General features: G+C 36.4%; 1 long non-coding RNA gene across 1 annotated transcript; it reads right to left on the bottom strand.

The window, feature by feature from the left end:
• Positions 1 to 6: 6 nt before the first annotated feature.
• LOC143673025 (uncharacterized) lies at positions 7 to 7,732 on the bottom strand. Its single transcript, XR_013170148.1, has 3 exons — positions 6,475 to 7,732; positions 4,631 to 4,716; positions 7 to 128 (listed from the first exon to the last, which is right to left on the bottom strand). It is a non-coding gene; the product is annotated as an uncharacterized LOC143673025 (long non-coding RNA).
• Between the last annotated feature and the right edge of the window lie 205 nt (positions 7,733 to 7,937).

Here is a 7,937-nt window from a genome sequence, read left to right as displayed (position 1 = left end):
CCCACTGAGAGCAGATGACTGATACTCTCCAGCATCACATCTCTGACCAGCCTTCTCTGGGATGAATCCAGCATGACCCACTCTGCCTGAGTAAATTCTATAAATACATCTTTCAATTTCACTAACTCCTAAAAACATCAGAGATACAAGTATTCAGAAAGGGCCATCTGCTGATATTCAGATCACAATGATTGGAAGCATAGCACTGAGGAATTGATAATTGTTGCAGAAAGCTCAAACTGCATTTGAGTTTCAAGTCAGATGATTCTTAATACTGAACAATCTGTCTTTCAAAGGTATGGACACATACAAATACACATTGATTATTTGACTCAATTATTTTTAAAAATCTCAAAAAACACATGGTCTAACAGAATCTTGACATTTCCCAATAAACTGGTCATTATGACTTGCAGATGGTGAGGTATAATTTGCACTTCAGCATTTATAACAAAAAAACATTTTCTACCTATTTCAAGTAAATATACAGACTCATCACAGGACAGTGAATACTCATGTGTTGCCACTTTTATAACTATAGTTATATTACTGCCCTGGATGACCTGTTTTCTCTCATCTATGACATCATTTCACAAACAGTTTGAAATTTTGAAAGATCTCATGAGCTTATGTGTAAAGTACTTTGCATCCAAACTTAATATACAGATATATTATTCAATAGAATGGCAGCAAACGTTGCAGCTAAATATAGCATTCTACAGAACTAAATAGGTACCATGGATAAGTTGGAACAGTGTATGCTGACTCATTAAATTTTCCATAACTTCAGATATTTATCATAAAATACAAATATGGATCAGTGGCTCACTTCAAAGACTCCTGAAACTCCTATACTGAAGGATAAGCCTAGCTCCCCATTCCAGGGATATGAGATCATTCAAACTCAATATTCCTTGGGAACTTCAAAACCCATGTTCATTCTCTCTTTATTATCTTCACCTCCTCTTTATGTTTAAGAATAAAAGAAGGCCCTTAAACCATTCCGGTCTCTTCAATTCATCACAAAATTTCCTAGGGACATGAATTTTACTCTACTTTCTATACTCCTGAATGCAAGTTAGCATTAAAGAAACAATACTTCTTTTCATTACTCTCTTTTACAAAATTTGAATAAACTGCTTAAAATAAGGGGAAAAGAGCAATGAGAACAAAAGAAAGGGAAAATTTCAGGTATCCATTTTAAAAGTTTTAAAAATGTACAAATATACAATATTAAAACTTTAAGAAATTATGATTTGAGGAAAATAAATGATTCCTCTTTTCCTTCTATTGACTAATCCTCACATTTGTTTCTTGCAACAATGCAAACCCTCCACCTTGGCAACTGTAACCCTGTACTGATGAACTCACTTGCTGAGCACCAGCCTCCCTACCAACTATAAATATCTGCTATTACTCAGTTCTATCAACTAAGCTCACTATACATCTAAGCCATTTGCAGGCATTAACAGGATCAATGAGTACATTATTTCTCTAAAGAGGACATGGGCTGAATGAGAACAAACCTCTCAGTTCTCCAGTGAATATAGAGTCTTAATGGAGTCTGCAACAAACTTTTGCTGGAAAGATTACTTATTGATGAATGATCACTGTGCCAGTTTGAGAGGATTGATGCACCCTAGAAAACCCATGTTTTAATCCTAATCAATCTTGTGAGAGCAACGGTTTCTTCCAATCCCTATTCATCATTGTAGGTTGGAAGCATGATTAGATTATCATTACAGAGACATGCCTCAATCAATTGTGGGTACTAAACTTGATTAGATGGAGATGTCTCTCCACTCATTCTACCTGGGTTTTGATTAGTGTGCTGGAATTTTATAAGAGGAAACATTTCAGACAGAGACCCTTTGAGAACAAGAAGAGAGGTACAGAACCATGACAGAAGGATGAGAGAACCACAGAGTCTACCAGCCAGCAACCTTTGGAGATGAAAAAGGAAAATGCCTCCCAGGGAGCTTCATGAAGCAAGAGGCCTGGAAAGAGAGCCAGCAGATGACACCATGTTTGCCATATGCCCTTCCAGCTGAGAGAGAAATGCTGAATGTCATCAGCTTTCTTAAACCAAGGTATCTTTTCCTGGATGTCTGAGAATGGACATTTCCACAGATATATTTTAACTGGACAATTTCACAGCCTTAAAACTGTAAACAAGCAACTTGTTAAATTCCCCCTTAAAAAGCCATTCTTTTGATTCTGGTATTTTCCATCTGGTCAGCTAGCAAACTAGAACAGATTTTGGTATCAGAGAAGTGGGGTGCTACAATTTACAAATACCAAACATGTTGGAGTGGCTTTTAAAATGGATAAGAAGATTCTGGAAGAGTTGTGAGCAGCTTGATAGAGAAGGCCTAGAATGCTTTGAAGAGACTGTTGGTAAAAATGTGGACTCTAAAGATACTTCTGATAAGGCCTTAGACAGAAATGAGATATGTGTTATTGCAAACTGTAAAGAAGATGTAATCCTTGTTTTAAAATGACAGATAATATGGCACAATTGACCTGTGGATTTGGATGGAAGACAAATTTTAAAACCCACGAACTTGGCAATTTAGTAGAAGAGATTTCCAAATTAAATGTGGAAAGTGCAACCTAGTTTCTCCACACAGCTTATAGCAAAATGCAACAGGAAAGGGATAAGCTGAAACCTGAATTTTTGGGTACACAGAAACCAGATGTTGATTTTCTGGAAAATTCTGACCTTCTGGAAAGGGGGACTCCACAGAATAGTGCCCCACATGAAGATTTAACCAAATGTGGAAACCACCAGCCATTTCAGAGAAAGCAGGATTGGACATGAAGTTATCCAAGACAGATTTGTGGAAACTCCTTATGTCTGATGGACATGATCTGAGACTATTTTATTGAAAGCCAATGAAAGTGTTTCAGGAGCTGTGTAAAAAGAACCACTGGCAGTCAGAACAGAGAGGGATAGAGAAGGGAAACATTGGAGGAAAAATAACTTCAAAGGTAGACTCATGGAGGCTGAGGTCTGAAGGCAAGACACTCAGGCTAGGAGAGTGAACCCATTCAAGCATGTGGAGAGGGTGAGTTTGCCCCAGAGAAATAGGATGGGCTTTCTACCTCATTGCAGTGGAAGAGTGGTGATGCCTAAGGCCTTGGAGAGGGTGCAGCACACCCTTTGGGGATTGGGGAGAATAGGGCTGCCACCATACGCAGGGGTTGAGTGTGTACCGTAAAGCTTACAGTGAGGCTGGGTGTGGCCCTGATGCTTAGAGAGGGTGAAGCTGAGTAAAAGGTGGTCTCTCCAGTGTCTCCCAAAGTTGAATTCAGAAAGGCAAGCATAGGCCTCTAAAAAACGGTGGGATTGCTGCTTTCTAAAGCTTCAAAGATAAATGACTCTCAGATTTGAATCTAATGGAATTTGCCTGACAGTTTTTTAAGCCTGCTTGTGTCCTGTAACTCATGTATTCCTTCCTCCCTATGGAAATGGATACATATATCCTATGACTGTTCCTCCCTTGTATGTTGGCAGCAAATAACTTGTTTGAGTTTCACAGGTCCAGACCGAGAAGAAAATTTTGCCTTACAACTGTCCATGCCTGTAGCTGAGTTTTCTGAAACATTTACTGGTTTTAACCTTGTGTTGTATTTGTAATGTTACTGAAATGATTTAAGGTTCTCTGGCATTGTAATGGAGTGATGCATCTTGTATATGGTGAAAACATGTGATTTTTAGGGCCCATAAGGTGGAATGTGCCAGTTTGAAAGGATTTATGTGCCCTAGAAAAGCAAAAACCATGTTTTAATTCTAATCAATGTTGTGAGAACAACAGCTTCTTCTAATCCTTATTCAGTACTACAGGTTGGAAATTTAAACAGCGAACTTGAACAATCACCATCCCAGAGGCCAGGAGAAATATAACTTTAGCTCAGATCCCTGAATAGCTTCTAAATGAGATCAGAATATTGTTCTAGTTTGTTAGCTGCCAGAATACAATATCCCAGAAATGGAACAGCTTTTAAAAAGGAGAATTCAATAAATTGCTAGTTTATAGTTCTAAGGCTGTGAAATTGTCTAAATTAAAATAAGTCTATAGAAATGTCCAATCTAAGACATCCAGGGAAAGACTCCTTGGTTCAAGAAGGTGATGACATTCAGCATTTCTCTCTCAGTTGGTGGGGCACATAGCAAAAGTGGTGTCTGCTAGCTTTCTCTCCAGGCCTCTTGCTTCATGAAGCTCCCTGGGAGGCATTTTTCTTCTTCATCTTCATAGGTCACTGGCTGGTGGACTTTCTGCTTCATGTGACTATGTCACTCTGAAGCATTCCCCCAAATGCTTCTTCTTTTAAAAGATTCCACTAAACTAATCAAGATCTATACAGAATGGGTGGAAACATGTCTCTATCTAACCAAGTATAATACTTAAAAATGATTAACCACATCTCCATGAAGATAACCTAATCAAGTTTCCAACTTATAGTGCTGAATAGGGATTAGAAGAAACCATTGTTCCTACAAGATTGATTAGGATTCAAGCATGGCTTTTCTAGGGCACATAAATCCTTTCAAACTAGCACAAATATCTATGCCCATCTGCTGAAAACACATGGGTAATTTCAGTAAAAGGAAGTATTCCTTACTCACCAGTGGCTGCATGGTCAACAGCTCAGCTGAGAATTGTCTTCCTCTGGGTTTACACTCATAACAAGATAAGCACAAGGTAAGCAAAACTGAGAATGTAGAAAGAAGCTATTAGATTCTGGACTTATCCTTGACTTTCAGACACAACTCTCATGACTCCTAATCCTCCACCTGGGAATGAACCCAATCTAATAAACAGGAACATGAAATATGTCCTAAGAGAATAACTTCTTTGTACAGATAAGATGAAAACCATTGAGTTTTATATCTTCATCAGCCCATGGTTTTCAGAGATTTTCCATTCCCGTCCTGACTCAGAATATTTGGTCTTCACATCCAGAGAAATCACTGTGGATTTTCTCAGCTATCAATATATCTGGCTTCTGAAATATCCAACCCCATCCTTTCAACTCTCACCCCAGTCCTACTTTGCCTTATAGCTATCCTTCTGAGGATATTTGCCTGAAGTTTTCCTGGTTCTTCCATATTAAATGTCTAAAACTATCACTCTCTCAATACTTACTTATGATCTCATCCTGCTGGATTTAGATAATCAAGAAACAATGCATTTTATTATCAAGGACTTGTTCCACTTTGAGGGATCAATGGATGGCTGCTGTATTACAAATATAGTCCTGAAAATACCTTGCATCAAAAAAGTAGCATATGCACATGTGTCATAACATCTCACAATCCTGATTGGTTCAGAAGGCTCAAATTAAATAGAATTTAGGATTTGGAATAAAACTCATACTTCACATTGAAATTAGCAAAATGGCAGTTGACATCTTATATTATATTAATAGTTTTCAACTGTAACATTTTTCATTTCATAATTTATAGATGTGGAAGACCTTTTATGTTTTAAATTTTTATTAACATTGTTAAAAATTATATAATTATTTTATGGATAAATGATATTTTCTGAAAACAGTTAAATTAACTTATGCATTTGTTCCTAAAATCACATAAACAACATTGTATTAAATGTGTTTGGAGAATTACTTTTATTTAATCTTTAAATTAACATATTAATTAAGGCAGATTTACCTATTTAACAAATTAAATGAAAAGAGGTTCAGAAACCTTAGAAAACCAGAAACTTTTCTAAGGTTTGTAACCTTAAAAAAGTACATAGCTAGAAAAAGACACAGCCAGAGTTTAAATTTTTCCTTCTTGCTTCCCAGTTCAAATTCCTTAAAGCTTACACCATTACCTGAATGCCACCTGTCATTTCAGTAATCAGATGTTGCACCTTGCTGTGAAAATCTCCTTTTCATATAGTTTGTTCTCACAATTATGTCCCATGTCCAGGTTCCCCTCCTATGTGAGAACTTTCATAAAACTGAATCCACAACCCAAACATAAACTTTGGCTCTCCTGATGTTTACTGTCCAACATAATGTATACTTACTCACATCAATATATACTTACTGAGAACAATATTTCTCATGCCCTCCCTTGTCCCTGCTCCATACAGAAATGACTAAGATATTGAGCCAGGTTTAAACACTGAGTTCCTTTCCTTTCCTTCGGGTAACTCATAAAATTTGTCATTATTCATGTATTAGTTCATTTGTCTGTGCTTCCTACTAGTGTAAATTCATGAATTTATTCTTTGAATGATTTTAGGCAAGCTTTCCTGAGAAATGTACTAATGAATTTTGAATCTAGAGAAAGTGTTTGCCCACTAATAGATAACTTGACCTCAAATAGATTGGGCCTAAATGCCTGCAGTCAAATTCAATAATTAGAAAGTACATAAGGACTGTCCTTTTTGGTTAAAATTCTCTTTCTTATAAAACAGAGCCCAAACAGGCCAAAAACGTAAGTAAATCAATACTTACTGATGACGCTTTCATCAAATTGCACACTCAGAGGTTCTTTACCAGTCTAGAAAAAGTAACATTTTCATGGAGGACTCTCATTTAATGAAGTTGACAGTGTGATCAGTCTATAATCCAAAACATACTCTAATTCAGATGAGAGATACATATAATCAACAATGCCTTCTTTAACACCATCATTACCCAAATTACATAAACCATGCAGATATCCTTTAATTCCTCCTAAAATCCAAAAACCAACCTATATATCTTTTCCCAGAGAAAATACTCTTTAGTGATTTTTATATGCTGTGTAAGTATTCTGGAGAATCTACAGGTAGAAGGGCTCTACTACTCTTCATCTATAAAAGGACTTGTAATCAACCACCACTCTCTAAGGATGTGAACATTAATGTAGTCTATAAAAGTTAAATATTTTTGCTAAAAAATATACTCAAATAAAAATATATTCATTTGTGTTTTTCTTTTTGCATGGGCAAGCAAATGTCATATATATGGAATCATACAGAATGAGGCATTTTGAATGTGACATCTTTCATTTAGCATTATGTATTTGAGATCCATAATTACTGTATGTATAATGTTGCTGAGTGGTGCTTCATTGTATGAATGTACCACAGTTTAACCATTCACAAGTTGAAGGATTGTTAGATTATTTCCCAATTTGGAGCAATTATGCATAAGGCTGCTATAAACATTTGTATACAGATTTGTTTGTTCACCTATGTTTCCATTTCTTTAAGATAAATGGTTAGGTGTGAAAATTTGTGTCATATGATATATATGATCTAGATATGTTTAATTTTTCAACTATCAGACTTATTCCAAGTTTCTGTACAATTTTGCATTTTTACCAGTGATGTATGAGAGTTTCAGTTATTTTCCATTTTAGCCAAAATTTGGTATTGTAAATTGTTTTTAAAAGCCAGTCTAGAGTAGTGCTATGGTGGCTCAGTGGCAGAATTTTTGCCTGCCATGCCAGAGGTGTGAGGTTTCCCTTTCATCTGGGAAGGCACATGGTTATGTCTGCTAGCTTTCTCTCCTTGATACTCCTTTCAAATGGATTCTGGATTTCAGAAAGCTTCCCAGGGGGTATTTTCTTTCTGCACAAGTGTTTCTCTCTGTGTTGGCTCTGAAGCATTTTCTAAATTGGTTCTGTACTAAAAGACTCCAGTAGGTGACCCAGCTTGAATGTATGGAGCCACATCTCATGGAAACAACCTAATTAAAGGTCCCACCCACAATTGGGTGGACTAAATCTCCATAGATATACCTCAATAAAAAATAATCCACCCAACAGATGAGTAAAAATTAAAGACATAAATAATTACCTAATGGGTGGGAAGAGGGGTAAAAATTTTGGGTAGATTGCAATAGGAGTAGTAAATGAAGAGGGGAGGGTAAGGGTATGGAATTTATGATTTTTTCTTTTCATTTCTTTTTCTAAAGTGATGCAGATATTC

Source organism: Tamandua tetradactyla (genome assembly GCF_023851605.1).
Source record: "Tamandua tetradactyla isolate mTamTet1 chromosome 22 unlocalized genomic scaffold, mTamTet1.pri SUPER_22_unloc_5, whole genome shotgun sequence".
Taxonomy (NCBI): Eukaryota; Metazoa; Chordata; class Mammalia; order Pilosa; family Myrmecophagidae; genus Tamandua; species Tamandua tetradactyla.
The sequence above is the reverse complement of the archived record's forward strand: the minus strand, read 5'-3'. Positions and strand labels throughout refer to the sequence as shown.